Source organism: Peromyscus californicus, unplaced genomic scaffold (assembly GCF_007827085.1).
Source record: "Peromyscus californicus insignis strain IS unplaced genomic scaffold, ASM782708v3 Scaffold_8__1_contigs__length_139910024, whole genome shotgun sequence".
Lineage (NCBI taxonomy): Eukaryota > Metazoa > Chordata > Mammalia > Rodentia > Cricetidae > Peromyscus > Peromyscus californicus.
Genome location: NW_026294606.1, coordinates 132,844,103 through 132,858,727, shown reverse-complemented (window position 1 = coordinate 132,858,727; position 14,625 = coordinate 132,844,103). Strand labels below are relative to the sequence as shown.

General features: G+C 46.1%; 1 protein-coding gene across 3 annotated transcripts in view; it reads right to left on the bottom strand.

Moving 5' to 3' along the window:
- Positions 1 to 10,696, bottom strand: part of Smad1 (SMAD family member 1) — a 65,102-nt gene extending 54,406 nt beyond the window's left edge. For all 3 annotated transcript variants that reach the window (XM_052727119.1, XM_052727120.1, XM_052727118.1), the window contains exon 1: positions 10,552 to 10,696. The gene's annotated coding sequence lies outside the window, so the exon portion shown is untranslated. The remainder of the gene's footprint in view (positions 1 to 10,551) is intronic.
- Between the last annotated feature and the right edge of the window lie 3,929 nt (positions 10,697 to 14,625).

Sequence of the window (14,625 nt, the reverse complement as noted above, 5' to 3'; positions counted from 1 at the left end):
ACACACACACACACACACAGTCACTACATTTACCAAAATTAACATCTCAACATTCATTCTTCCTGTCCAACTCAGCTCCAAGTGTTTGGGTGGCACACCAATTCGGAGTCCCTCCTCCTATCACTCTGGAAGAGGCTTGAAGGACTCGGAGGGGAGGGCTGCAGGTGGAGCTAGGAGCCCTCAGGTGAGATAGGAAGCCTTCCTCTCCACCTGGAAATATTTCCAGGCAATTTACAGGAAAGGCGATGGTGAGGAGATAGACAAGTTCTGTCTAGTAGCTATGCAAGAGCCTCGTACCAAATGCTGAGGCAGGACAGAATTTGACTCAGTTGGTTCAGGATCTCACCTATCATCATCAGACCTCCTTCTGGGCAGTGTATGAAAAGTCTTTTAGAACCCCTGACCACTAACTATTATCTGTAACAGGAAATCAGGGGACTAAATCTGGATGCCTTTTTAACTTCAGAAGAGGTTTTACTCCACGGGGCCACTTCTCTCACTGTGATTCTTCATAAACCAGTCCATCTCCATAATCAAAGCCATATTCCAAGACATCACGTATCTCATATAAATGAGTAAATGCCACTGTGAAACCTAACACTACGGCACAGGCAGGAGACAGGGGTGGGTATTTCAAAATGTCCTAGGGAAGATGAGTATCTTCAAGGCTTATTAATCTTGCCAGCTGACTAAGCAATGTGCATGTGCAGGAGCCCTAACAGGGCCAGAAATGTTAAATTCTAGGTAGGTGACCCCTGGCCCCAAGGCCTGTCATGGAGGGAAGCAGGCTACTGTGGAGGAAACGTGTGTTTACAAGTAGCTTGCACCCCTGCAACTCCTGATTCCAGCAGGTTGCTCTGACATACTGGGCCCCTTTGTTCCCAGTGTTCCCAGACACACACATTCTGATTCACAATGAGAAACTCACTAAGGTCCAAGGCAAGACACTGTTCCCCTGCCTCCCAGTGATGAGCTGGTGCAGGGCACCTTCATCAGCCCGTGTTTCATCCGTTAGTGAATTGCTGGCTCTTCTCTCGGGGCACTGCTTCTCGCTGTGTTTGGAAGGTTCTTACAGGCCACAGTAACACTGTGGAGACCTGCTGTCAGGTTATCTGCATATCTGGTGCACACCCACTGACATGATATTTGTCATATCCAAAGCTTTTCTGCTCTGGTTTTGTCCTTTGGAGCCACATCCAGAGGGCTCTGCAGTTCCCTCAGACTGCCATACGCCAACCTTCTTGCCCTGTAACATGGGAAGAATCCTTGCCAGAAAGATTCTGTTCTGTCAGAGTGGACAACAATTTAACACTAACAAATGATGCAAACAGACCAAAGACTCAGATATTTAATCCCAGTACTGGGGTGGGAGGCCAATTAAAAAGGGCATGGATAAACTCAGAATACTAATGTTTAAAGGCTTTGAGCAATTTAAATAACTTAACTTAGCTCTTTAAAGGGATTCATCCCTGAGTTCAGTTACCATACTTTCTAAAAACCGTCATCAGCAACTGTCCAGGAAATGCTTTACAAATTCCCAGACTTGGTTCTCACCACTTCTTTCTCCAAGATTCCTGTCTACTCTTGCTATCCTGCAATCATTTAGTTCTTTAGATTCCTCATCCCGGCACCCCTTTATCTGGGCTGAATGCAATACTGTCCTCATTAACATTCTCTACTGCAAAAAACACTGATTTGTATAAACAGTTACCACAGCTAAATGCTCAGGAGGTGGCTGGTCCCACGCCGAACCTTTCATGTGCTCAGCACTTGCCGCTGAAAGACGCAACTCCTACATTTGAACACTATGTTAATATCTCTAAAGCCACAAAGTCCTACATTTTAACACTACTTTAATATCTCTAAAGCCACAAAGAGTATGATTCCTAGACCACCGTGTTTAACTCGACAGGTGCTTTTCCTCGGTAGAACATGAAGTAACGCCTTAAACTAGATGAAATACAAAAACGTGAATTTCATGTTCATAGCAATCCCTGGGCTGGACTGTCGTCTCTTCCTTCTCTTCTAGCGGGGCAGAACCACAAGCTCACAGCAGTTTTCCAAAAGTTACAATGTGAGCAAGTCTGGGGCATGATCTTACACCCAGGCAACCAGCTCCCTGCCACGCGGGGAGGGTCAGCACAGACGTGTGCATGCTGCTGTGGTGCTTTCTCCTGTGACCTGAGTCCCGCTCAGACATTACAGGGTCAGGGTTTTGTCGTCTGTGCTTCAGATCGCAATCACACTGTCTTGAATCGCTGACCCTGGTCTCTTCCACCTCTCTACACAAAGTCTCATATTAAAAAATAAGGGACTAGCAGGAGTCCAAGAACCTAGTTCTCACTTCTCAAAACGCTTATTCTCTCCACAGCTACAGTCACTTAATTACGCCTTTTCCCCTTTAGCCCAAGCGACAGGCGCGCCCTCTCTCCGACCCTCCTTTGGACTCTAGCATGGAGTCCTGGTTTCTTCGCTCCTCTGACGCTACGTCTTTCTTACAGTCACTTCTGATTACTTCAGACATGCTTCTTCTAGGTGGGAGCTTGGATGGAAAACTGAACCTATGTGCTCTGCCTCCCGACCTGGTTCCCTCTGGGCGCACAGCAGGTGGCTGGAGGCACCAGCACTCCCCTCCCTCATCCTGCACAAAGACCCCACACAAAGCGCTGAGCTCTGCATGTCTAACTTACCTACACAACCTAACTAGGCATCTCACTGGAAATCCAACACATCAGTTCTAACTTACCACCTGCACAAGCCTCAGCCTCACTACGACGCAGTGGTGCATCGGTTTCCCAGCCAGAGGTTCATGGTCACCTCTGGCATCTTTCTCGTAATTCCACAGCCACGTAATGGCCAAGTCTTCGTTAGTTAGTTGTTGTTCTTTATCAATTTCATCAAAGATTAATCATCACATGAAAGAAAGCTTAAAAAAAAAAAAAGAAAAAAAAGCTGCATCCAGCATCTACTGACCCCGGTTCCAAACTCAAGTCCCAGTTTCTGCAGTGACTCCCTGATGCTTCTGCATTCTGGCACACAAGCCCTCAAGATGTTCATGTCACCTTTCGCACATCTCCATCCTATCTCGGGCTCCATCAGGAATGCCCACCAAGGTCAGGCGGGTCAGCTCACTAGTGGGTAAGTCTGTGCTACTCACTTTGTAGCCACACACTGCTAATGCAAACAGTGAAGCACAAGTCAGCTGATCCGAAAAAGGCCACAGTCAGCGCTGGGCAGTCACCTGTGGCTATGGCTCTGGTGGCAGACAGAGGACACTTGCCCCATGGCAGTATTTCCACTGGACAGGACTGCTGCGGGATCACTCACTCCTGCTCATCCACTATGCTCCCTACGGATCCAAGCCCCACGTACTTCTACCCCACAGGAGTCCTCCATGAGTTGTGAGACTAAACCCTAGATTGCTCTGTAACAATTCTTACAGTGTTACTGATTTTTTCTTTCATTGTTATGTGTCTTCTCATGAATTACTGTAACTCTTAAAACTAAAAAAAAATTCACTGGTGAATAAAGCATACACTGACTACAATACTACACCAAAAATCACCAAATAAGGGGCTTATTTAAATATCCCTCTTCCATTAAAAAAGTTTTCTTCCAATCTAAACAAATAAAAGCCCTTTCATTTAACTAAATGAATAACTTAATTTAATGCCTAATTATAGTCGTTGAAGATAATTAGCTAACCTTTTTTTCCTGTGGTGTTTGAAACTGAAAGGAAAATAGCTGTACAGTACTCTGCATAGAGAAAGCACAGACAGACAAACAAGAAGAATGAATCGTTTGGATGACTATACCCTGAAACTATCTGAGATTGTAAGAAAAGGAGCCGAGCACAGGAGCCCTCAAATTAAAGAAAGCTGTAAATAAAGCATCAAAATGTGGTATCATCGCATGTTTCTGAGTCAACAAGTAGCCCTTTTCTCTCTCTTTCCCAAACATGACCATGACCATTCTCTGACACCCGAGCTAAGGACGTCTAAGGACGTACGGACGTTTAATTGATGGTTCTGTGTTGTGTTCTCTCCTTCCATGCAGGCGTGTCTCTAATAACAACAACAACAATGAGAGGAAGAGGAGGGGGAGGAGGAGGAGGAGGAGGAGGAGGAGACCAACGCCACCACCAAGCTCCCACACCACACATGTGGGTCCTTCAAAGAGAAACACAGGCTTCTTCTAAGACACTTGGAACCACACAGAGATGAGATGTGGGAGTCAACAGGCAAGGATTCCCGGAGCCTGAGAGGGCTGATGCTTCTTATCAGGAGGGAATCCTTCTCAAACTCTGTTTTCAGTTTATAATGAAATTGCAAAGCTGAGCTGCTACACTGTCCAAATATGGCAGTTCCCAGTGCCTCCTCCAAACTGATGTACTTGCTGAGGTTGAACTGTTCAGGAAAGTTTTCGCTCTTCCCAAGGGAAAGAGAGCGTCCCCTATGCAACTGAATGCCCTGGACATCCTGCTCATTTTTGCAAACAGGCCAGCAAGAGCCTCCAATGCTCTTTTGTGGACCAGCTGTGCCCCATCTCAGCACACGCCTAAATGAGCGGTTTGGATCTGAATGGTTACAGTATCATGCTTCTTAGCTCCATCGCTTTCCTTAGAGAAGCAACCGCGGAATTGAGTGCTGAAAACACTTCATGTGTTTTTCCTACAGATCAGATCACTGATGACCAGATTAGAGTATTTCTATACTAGATAATGGCAAAAAAGGAATACAGAGTGAAATGACCAAACACAGCCTACAATCTTGGCACCAAAATTACAAGACCACATATAAAAATACCAAGACATTTCACCAATCTCAACATCATTTTGACTTAAATTTCCTCCATCCTTCTATAGTTGAACTACCCTCTTTCTTCCCAGACCTTTCCAACTCTCTCCCTACTACCCACGTAGCTCCCTAGAGACCCTAAACTTCAGCTGGTGAGGAAGGATGCTGTTCTGGAGGGTCCACAGAAGGATTACATGTATTTCTTAGTATGTCATAACTGTCTGATTTAATTTGAACTTTGGCCACCCATTTCTAATAAGATCTCGTTGATTAAATCAGACATGGGGTTTTTCTTTTCAATTTCTAGAATGAAAAAAAATCAATTTTAATCTGTAGAAAGCAAACATTTCTCTATGGTTGTCAGATTTAATTGCTACTTAGCTCAAAAAATGTTAGGTATAAAAACATCAATATCATGCCCCCCTCCAAAAAAATTCTTTCTTCCCCTTCCCAAGTGATCAAAGATGTGCTCAGTCCAATACCTCAGGAGCACTGAGTATAATAGGAAAAAAACAACTAAATGAACCCTCAATACTCAAGAGGATCCAGGTCTAGCTTTTGGTTTCAATCAGATAGATGGGAAATATCACCAAGCCAGGTAACTTCTCTTGGCCTCAGATTGCCCAACTTGGTAGGAACCGATTGGATTAGAAACCTTTTAAAGTAATGTTTAACAATAAGCATCTTTAGTCTCTGATGCCCTTGGCGAAACAGTCTCAATGGTGGACTTCGCCTGAGCACATAGACTTATGCACACAAACTCACAACTACATATCAGCATTTCTGGATCAGAAGAAGGGAGTAAAAAGATGTCAGAACCACGCTTCCATCAGATTTGCAAACAGCTCTGACCCTTCCTCAAAAAGGAAGGAGCAAGTAAGTTGTGAGACTTTCTACACAAGCTGACACCATCCTTAAAAATAAGTCCCCAAGGAATCTGCAGTGAACCATTCTTAGCTCAGCTGCTGGGTTTCACTGCTCAGGGGGAGCAGAGCGGTTCTGAGGAGACAGAGGAACTAGACTCTTCCACAGCATGGTCAGCTTGGGCTTGGCTACAGACACTCAGAGGGCAAGCAGCGGGAATTACAGAAACGCAAGGACACCACTGACTGGACTTGAAGAGGCTTTACTGTCAAACCCGTCTTCAAGTCATGTGCTGGCTTAGAGAAGCATGAACTTCAGTTTCTCTCTCTTTTCAGCGGGGGTGATACGAGAAAGCACCCCCCAAAACAGCACGACACAGAGTGAATTTGTCTGAAGTAGAGTCATGTCCACACTGACAAAGCCTATTGAGTATCCAAATCCCAGCTTAACTGAAGCCGAGGGTCTCCAAAAGAAACAGGCAACATGTCGTAGCCAAACTCAAAATCAAAGGCATAAGGGACCCAGGGTGTTCCTGGCAGCCTCTGCGAACGACATCGGAGCTTTGAATTGGAACACCAACACCTGCCTGCTCCTGCTCTCACGCCACACGGTAACACAGAGGGCAACACGTCAGCAGGCCGGGGACTAGCATATGCTAAGAACTGCAGTGGGTTTTTGTTTTGTTTTGTTTTTTTTACTACAGACACCAAATTTTCAACTCTTACAGGACTGCAAAGCCTTGGTACGGCAGGAGGGCTCAGCGGGTAAAGGTGCCTGCAGCCTGATCAGCCTGAGTTTGGTTCCTGGAGCCCATAAAGTGAAGAAGACTCAGCGGGTCGCCCTTAACCTTCACAGGTTGAGCGCCCCTACACACTTACAAATACGTGGTTTTTTGAAAGTAATAGTTTAGTTAGGGAAAACAAAGACTTTCAATGTTTTCCTATACCACCTCTCGGCATGGATTAAAACAGTATCCCTGGAATGCGTTGTGTTAGAATGTTTGATTCTAAAAAATCGATGTTTGAGTGGCTGACTTGGGTTTTATAAAACATTCAATGAATCTGACTTGGGATTAGGCTAGAATTTCCAATAATTTCTAAAATAGCCCTAAACACACTTCTGCCATTTTATACCACATATTTAGGTTGAAGTGGCACTCTTGCATTGACAATTATAAAATCAAAGTATCGATCCGCTGAAAAAATCTAAAGAGGCTCCATGTCCTGTACTATCAAATATCCAGCCAATTTTAATGCAAAATAAACAAGCACATTCATCTGATTAGAAAATTCAGTTTCCTCTTTAGTTAAGTGGCAAAATTATATGTATACCTAAGAATTATCTTTAAATAAATTTAAATTTTTTTATATTTAATTTATTTAAGGAGGGTGGGGGTCAGGGGCAATTTGTGAGAGTGAGTTCTCTCCTTCCTTCTATCAAACTCAGGCCACCAGCCTTACGGACATGCTGAACCATCCTGCCGGCCTTTAATAATGCACATCTCTCTATGACTTACTGTCAGTAAGTATTTGATTTGTAGACCTATTTCATATACCTGTACACTCAGGGTCACAGATAAACTTCTTGGGCGAGAAGGGAGTTTGAGAGGAAGAGAGTTGAAGAAGCCCTGTTCTAAACAGAGAACAGACAAAACAGTTAAGAAGGAAGCTCAGGTGGAGGCAGGGAGCTTGGGTCATACCCCCGCCGAGACATTAATCACAACTTGTTAGCTGTGCAGCCTGAAGCAACACAATCACTCTGCCTCAGTTTCTTTACCTCTAAGATGGGGGGTGGGCGGAGGTCCCAGGCTTGAATAATTTAGAACCACTAACTATAAACACTGCTGGCACACAGTAAAAGTTCAGAAAGTTCAAAAAGGAAAAAAACCCTACAATAATATCCATCTACTTAGGACTCTCCATCATGGACACAATGACAAATAAGATCTACCTGTCTGAAGAGCAGTTATTTGTACAAAGGAAGGTCCTGGGTCACTCTTTAGATTCCAGGAGTCTAGAAATTTCTGTGAGGATAAAGTCGTCCCATACACATTCCATTCAACATGGCAGTCACATAAGGTTACCTGAAATATGGGTGGTGCAGACAACATGGTATCTTAAGTTATGACTTGTTATACAGACAAGGCTATTCCTACCTTGTTGGACAGCATGTCTAAATTGAATATGTTTTATAAAAACTTAGCAAAAGCGAGCATCTTTCCCCCTTGATTTGCTATTATGTTTTCAGTAGAAACCTGGTAACTAAGACCTGTTAAAGCAATAACATGTTGACTCACATATCAATACAGTGAAAGCTCAGAGCTAATAAATGATCAGAAACAAAGTGTGTGATCCTCTGGTATTTTAGACGATCCAGAAGTCCAAGTTAAATTCACACTGACATAAGCATGCTCTGATACACAGATCAGAACTGCAAAGGTCTCTATCCCCACCCCAAAGCATCAACTGAAAAGCCACGTCTTCTTCACCGAGATGCAATATCTCTGCCATTTGCTTTGTCTCCTCCCTCAGAAATCAGTTCTGAATGCTGCTTCCGCTTTCAGAAACACTAGGGTCCTTGGCCATCTCCCCTTTCCATTATAAACAAAACCATGTACCACCCATATCTGAACTATAACGCCAGACTCCTGCTTAGCTGCCCCTGTAATACGGTTTAATTATGATGACTGAACTAACAGGCTGACATCATAGACTTTTACAGGCTGACCCCATGTCATCCTGATGTATCATTTTGCACCAGTTCAGTGCTGTAAATCAATTTAAGATCTCAAGCAGGTTGAAAAGGCTGGTAATGACGCTCTCTCTGCCTCCCTAGAGACTCTACATTATACACAACTTACATTATTTATAAAGTCTCAGCGATGCCTCCATTAGCCTTGTAAGACCACACAGATGAGATCTTTTATACACACACAGCTTGGCCTTGATTATGGAGGCGACCGAGGCTTAAATATGCTCATCTAATTACCTCAGGGTTTACTCTTCTTCCAATCTACCGCATTACTGCATTTTATCTTGAGGCCAGTATCGCTGGAAATCAAGATTAAAAGCCAAAATTTTGTTTTTTAACTAGTATGTGTAGCTGGGACTAAGATTTACTTCCTCTTAATGCTCACATGAACTTACCAGAAAAAAAGGAAAATTAAATGACAAGATGAACAAGAGGTTCACATTTTTAGTTCCCAAAAAAAAAAAAAAAAAAAAAGACCTGTTATTCCTCCACAACGTAAAGTCCATCATCTCGCTACAGGAACAAAGCTGGGGGATACTGCAAAGGAAGAATGTATCTGGTTACCACCTACAGTTGCAAGGGTCAAAACTAAATCAAGGACAAATCCCTAGCCTCTGAAGAAACCTCATCTTCCTTGGGAGCCTCTCGAATCCCACCCCCAGAAAATCATCTCTCAAGACTCGGGGTTACAGCTTCCTAAAAAATGCAAAATTACACACACAGCACACCACCTTCACAGAAATATCATATAACTGAAAATGAGAAACGCGGGGAAGGGGAGGGTAAACACGTTAAGTCAGGACAGCCGATTTAGGCCTGGCACCTACATCATAGTAACGCTGGTGGGAAAAAAAAAAAAATGATTTGCACTAATTGAAAACACCGAGGCAGTGAACATCGGCTCTGCCTCGACTCTGTGAATTGTTCCAGCACAGCTCATCTGCTTCCGGTACAACTTACAGTGGTAATTATAAACAAGATGAAAAATGAACCTGTCAGGGAACAGTTTTCTTATTGTGCTGAGGTGTAGGCACGTTATCCACCACAGGCCCTTGGAGGGAGAGATGTTGTAAAGGGCACGCTGTGATTTCGCTCCAGCAACAGAAAGACATTACACAGACCAAGCAACTCCTTCCAGCCGTGCCCTGAAAACTTCAGATGTCACCCAAGAGCCCAGGAGAGGGGGAAGAGAGAGGCCGGGTGACAACACGATGCTCTCTTGCATGGCTGTGGCCGGGGCTGGGGTTTGCAGACCGAAGGCTCTGGGCTGGATTCTGTTGTGCCGGGCATTTAGAAAAACTGCATGCGCCTCCGAATAAACAAAAGCCGCGACGACCACAGTACCGAGATGTGGCCGCCGCTGGTCCCTCCCGGCTCCCCAGAGCACCTCGGGGAGACGCTGTCCCCGCAGCCCTGGCTCGCTGGCAGTCCGCAGAGCGGCCGCACAGGCCCGCGCTCTCACGCCCACCGCCCCCACCCCGGACAGAAACACTAACAAAGACGCTCGGGACGAGAACAGTTGTTCCCGGCTCTCGGAACGCGCAGTGAAGCAATCGAATCCGGTAAAGGGAAAGGAATGAGGCGACACTGGGCGACGCAGGGGGTGTAGGCGGAAGGAGGAGGGGGGAGAACGACGCGAGGCTGCCAGACCTTTGAATAAATCAGAGGGAACTGTGCTGCGAACTTTCCTTCACCCCGACCCCCAAAACAGGCTGCGTGGGGACCCCGAGGGGCGCGCGCACCCATCCAGGGAGACCCGAGCGGAGCGCAGCGCTGTCCCAGCGAGGGTCTGCAGGCCGGGGCGGGGACACAATGGGGCTGCGGCCCGATGCGGAACGGGGTCCCCGGAGAGCTGGGCACGCCCGACAAAGACGCGGGGAGACAGGAGAGGAGGTCCGGCGGCAGGTTCGCGGCCGCAAGGCGCCATCATGGGGGGGGGGGGGGGAACCGCGTCCAGGAGCTCGTCCCAGATCCCCCCAGAGCGGGTCCCCGAGTCTGTCCGGGATCCTCCCCGGAGCCCGTCCCGGATCGCCCCCCGGAGCCCGTCCCGGATCCCCCTGGAGCTGGTCCCCGTCCCGGTGCGCCCCGCGCGGCGCAGGACTAGTCCCTCTCGAGTCAGCTCGGGTACGCTCGGCTTTACCGGCTCGGCGGCGCGCCCATCGGCGGGGACGCACGAGACCGGGCGCCGGGTCCCGCGCTCCGCTCCGCTCCTCTCCGCTCCCGGCCGCCGTCCCCAGCCTCGGCCCTGGCCTCGCCGTGGTGCGCCCGCTCGCTCCCAGAGCCTGGATTGATCTGGTCGCGCTGGCGTCAGGCAGTCGGAACCGCCCAGCCTCCACAGCCCGCCTGCCAATACCCGGCTCACAACCCGCCCGCCCGCCGCTCGCCCTCGCTCACACGCGCACCGCGCGCGCCCGCTGCCGCCTAGGGATCCTCTCCAAATTCCCGGCCCGCGCCTGCCTCCGACTCTGCGGTCCCTGCCTAGCTGCCAGTCAAGTTCCAAAGCCTGTGTTTATTTTCCGAAATGTTCTCGAACACGACTACCGAACCCACCCAATCGTCCTACAAACGCCTTTTAATGGCCCTACAAGCACTGACCCAGTGATTTACAGGCCCTCGAGTGGCATGTGCTCCAGATTGGGTGACCTGTTAAGTCCTGCTATGGCTTACACTAACCTCGCGCTGGGTAGATGCATTTGTTGCTAGTACATACCCTTGCTGCGTCAAATGACAGAAGCCATTTGTATGTTTAATACAAGGTCTCTTGTAGCCCAGAATAACCTCGAACTCGCTTTGTAGGAGAAGACCTTGAACTTCTGCCCCTCATCCTGAGTGCCACACGACCACATGCTTTTATTTATAAGGTTCTGGGATCACACCCATGGCCTCATACCTGCCTGGCAAGCACCTTACAGCTGAGCTTCACCGCAGCTGTTTTGTTTGCTTGCTTACTTGCTTGCTTGCTGTGCAACAGACAGGGTTTCTCTGCATAGCCCAGGCTGGCCTTGAAGTGGGAAGTATCCTCTTAGTGCTGTAAATTTTTGGTGCAATCTTTTAGATGACATAGAGTATTGCCTCTGCTCCCCACAAACAGCAACAACAGCACAAAGGAGCTCACATCTTCCTGATCTGTTCAGACACCAAAAATACATTCTTTAAACAATCCACTTCTCTCTCGGTCAGTTTCTGGAAGCTGGCATGAAATCTTGGACATTTATCATAATGTTGAGTTATGTTCAGAGAAGAACTATTGTAGGAGTAAATGCCCCACAAACCAAAAAAAGAAAAAAAATCATTGCCAGCAATATAAAGAAAATACCAAAGGCCACTACAAATTAATGGTACTCTCCAATTATTCCTGTACCTTTACATGCTTAGCATTCCACTTAAAATTCTTATTAATTATTTAAGTATTATATCTGTATTCCATATTTAATTATTCAAAGGAAATGCAACAAATCCCATAAACCCATAAAATGCCATTTATAAATTATACATAAGAATATTTCTGCTAATTAAATTTCTTTCTTCATTAAACTATTTGAGCACTTACTGGTCAATTCTTGGATCTCATCTTATTTTCCTTAAAAGCAGCGTTTGACGTAGTTGGTTGCTCTCTAGTCCCTTGTGCCACAGCTGTGTGAGCCTAGTTAATGCCACTCCGTCGTTCCCCACCTCCTACAGAACCTCTTTTGATGAAAAGAATGAGGTAATTCCATACACAGGAACATTATTCAGCCACAGAAAAGGAATGGAGTACTCAGCACCAATTCAGACAGGTGTGATAGCGCTTACTTGCTATCTCAACACAAAGATGAACAGTTCAAGGTCATCCTTGGCTGTATAGTAACTTCAAGGCCATCTTGGCTTGCGTGAGACCGTCTCAAAAACAAAACAAAAGCAGCCAAACAACAAGGCATTCTACCAGACGGAGAAGGAAAGACCATACTTTATTTGCTTCATTTGTGTGAGATGTTCATAGTAGACAAATCCACAGGGACAGAAAGTTGCCTGGGATTGGGTGTTGGGGTGCAGAATTGAGGGACCTGGGATGATCACTAAAGGTTACAGGGTAGTAAAAGGATTCTAAAATAATAAAAATCTGATGGTTATGTAACTGTATGGATATAGTAAAAGTCATAGAATTTTATATTTTGAATGACTGCCTTATATGATTGTGAATTTTATCCCTATGAAAAGCTGGGGGTTTTTTTGTTTTTTGTTTTTTAAAGACAGAGAACCAAAGGCAGTGAATGGTTCTTGATTAAATCCTAAAGGGAGGGGTGGAGAGACAGCTTAGCAGTTAAGAGTACTGGCTGCTCTTCCAAAGAACCTGGGTTCAATTCCCAGCACCCACAGGGCAGCTCAAAACTATAACTTCAGTTCCAGGAGATCCAACACTCTCTTCTGGCCTCCAAGTGCACCAGACATGCATGTGATACACAGACACACATGTCAGCAAAAACACCTATACACATATAATAAAAATGAAGTAAAAAATCCTAGAAGAGAGATATATTGTCCATTAAAGTAATTTGTAATATTACAGATAGCCTTTCTTAGTGTAGTTCTGGTATCCGTAAATGATAATTATTAATATTTTATACACTATTAATTTTTATCTGACCCTGTACAAGTTATTTCTTTAAGTGGTAATAAAAATTTGGATAGTCTTTCAAAAAGGTAATTTTTGAGACAGTTGTAAATTCTGACTAACCTCACTATTAAAGTCATTTCATTTATTAAAAAAACAAAAAAACAAAAAAAACCCAAACCACTTGGATTCCCGTTTCACTCAGAATAAAATCTCATAGCACATGTAGAGGCCCTGGATGATCTACCTTCTCTACCATCCTTTCCCCTCCAACCTGGTTTTCTCTCTTCCTCACATCACCCTGGCCACCTCCATCTTCCCGATGGACGGGGCTCTACCTCAATTCTAATACAGCGCCATTACCTCCCTGGAAAGCCCTGCCCAGAGGTGTCCACAAAGCTTTCCCCACCCTGTGTGTCTTCACTCACATCATGTAGAGGCCTCCCCTGCTCCGTGCCTGAACCTCCTGCAGCTCTCAACTCCACACTCACACATTGGTTATCACTATCTGGAGCTGTCATCCCTCTGTCCTGTAATAAATATCTTAGCTAACCAAGTGGGCTCTTGTTTGTTTATTTTGCCTGCTTCCGCTACTCAATGCCACCAGAATCTAGCGGCTTTGGCCCTTCCAGTGTGGACTGAAAGCCAGCATCCTCCGGGTCTCAGCAGCAGACTGACTGTGCTGAGGCATCCAGCCTCATGAACCGGCAGCTACTGGACTCTGTTGTGCTGATGACCACGGCTGGATTACCCAAGCCCTTCATATAAGCCAATCTAATACATTCCTTTCATAACGCATATTCATCCTATTCCTTTCTGCTAGAAAACCTTGACTAATATGGTTTCCAACCCTCCCAGCAGAGGAAAGGGCACGTCTGCTCCATAGACTCTTGGAAGATCAGAAGCTAGAGCAGTGGTACAGGTTGAAACCAGGGCCACCAGGGACGGCAGGGAGGCTTGGATGCACCCAAGCTGGTAGCTGCAGGGATGTGAGCCCCAGGGAGGTCTCTTTGTGCTGTTTTCTACTCTCTATGAACTGTCCCAGGAATGCTTCCTGAGAATGGGAGAGGGTAGCCAGGAGGCTAGAGGGTAGAAGAGAGAAGAGTATTCTAAACACTCATCTTCTGAGAGTCAGGAAGCATCTGAAGTATGGAAATGTGGTAGGAGTGCCAGGCCACACTGCTAAGTCCCCATTTGAGGTTAGCAATCATAACTTTGAAGCAAACCCAGTCAGCCAGTTTCAGTTGACCAAAGGAGGCTGAGCTGGGCTTCACAGAAGCAGGGACTCTACAGGTGAGTGTGATGGAGAGGATAGAAGAGCAGACACTAGAAGGCATAGACAAGGGAGTGGCCACATGGAACCGGGTGGTGAGGATCGAGGAGAGATCACCAGATGTCGGGAAGATAGTAAGGTCAGAGGATTGGCAGAGTCCAGTGGGCTTTGTGAATTTCTAGAGTTGAGGAGCATTCTCAATGCTGGAAAGCAGTTTGAGAAAGGGCTGCTTACTAAGCATGGAGGCGCAGGACTGAGCTCTGAAAGCATCCCGCATGAGGTACAAGCCATCCTCATCATCTTTAGATGACACCAAAACCCATTTGATTAGGGTTTGTGAGGAGGAGGGG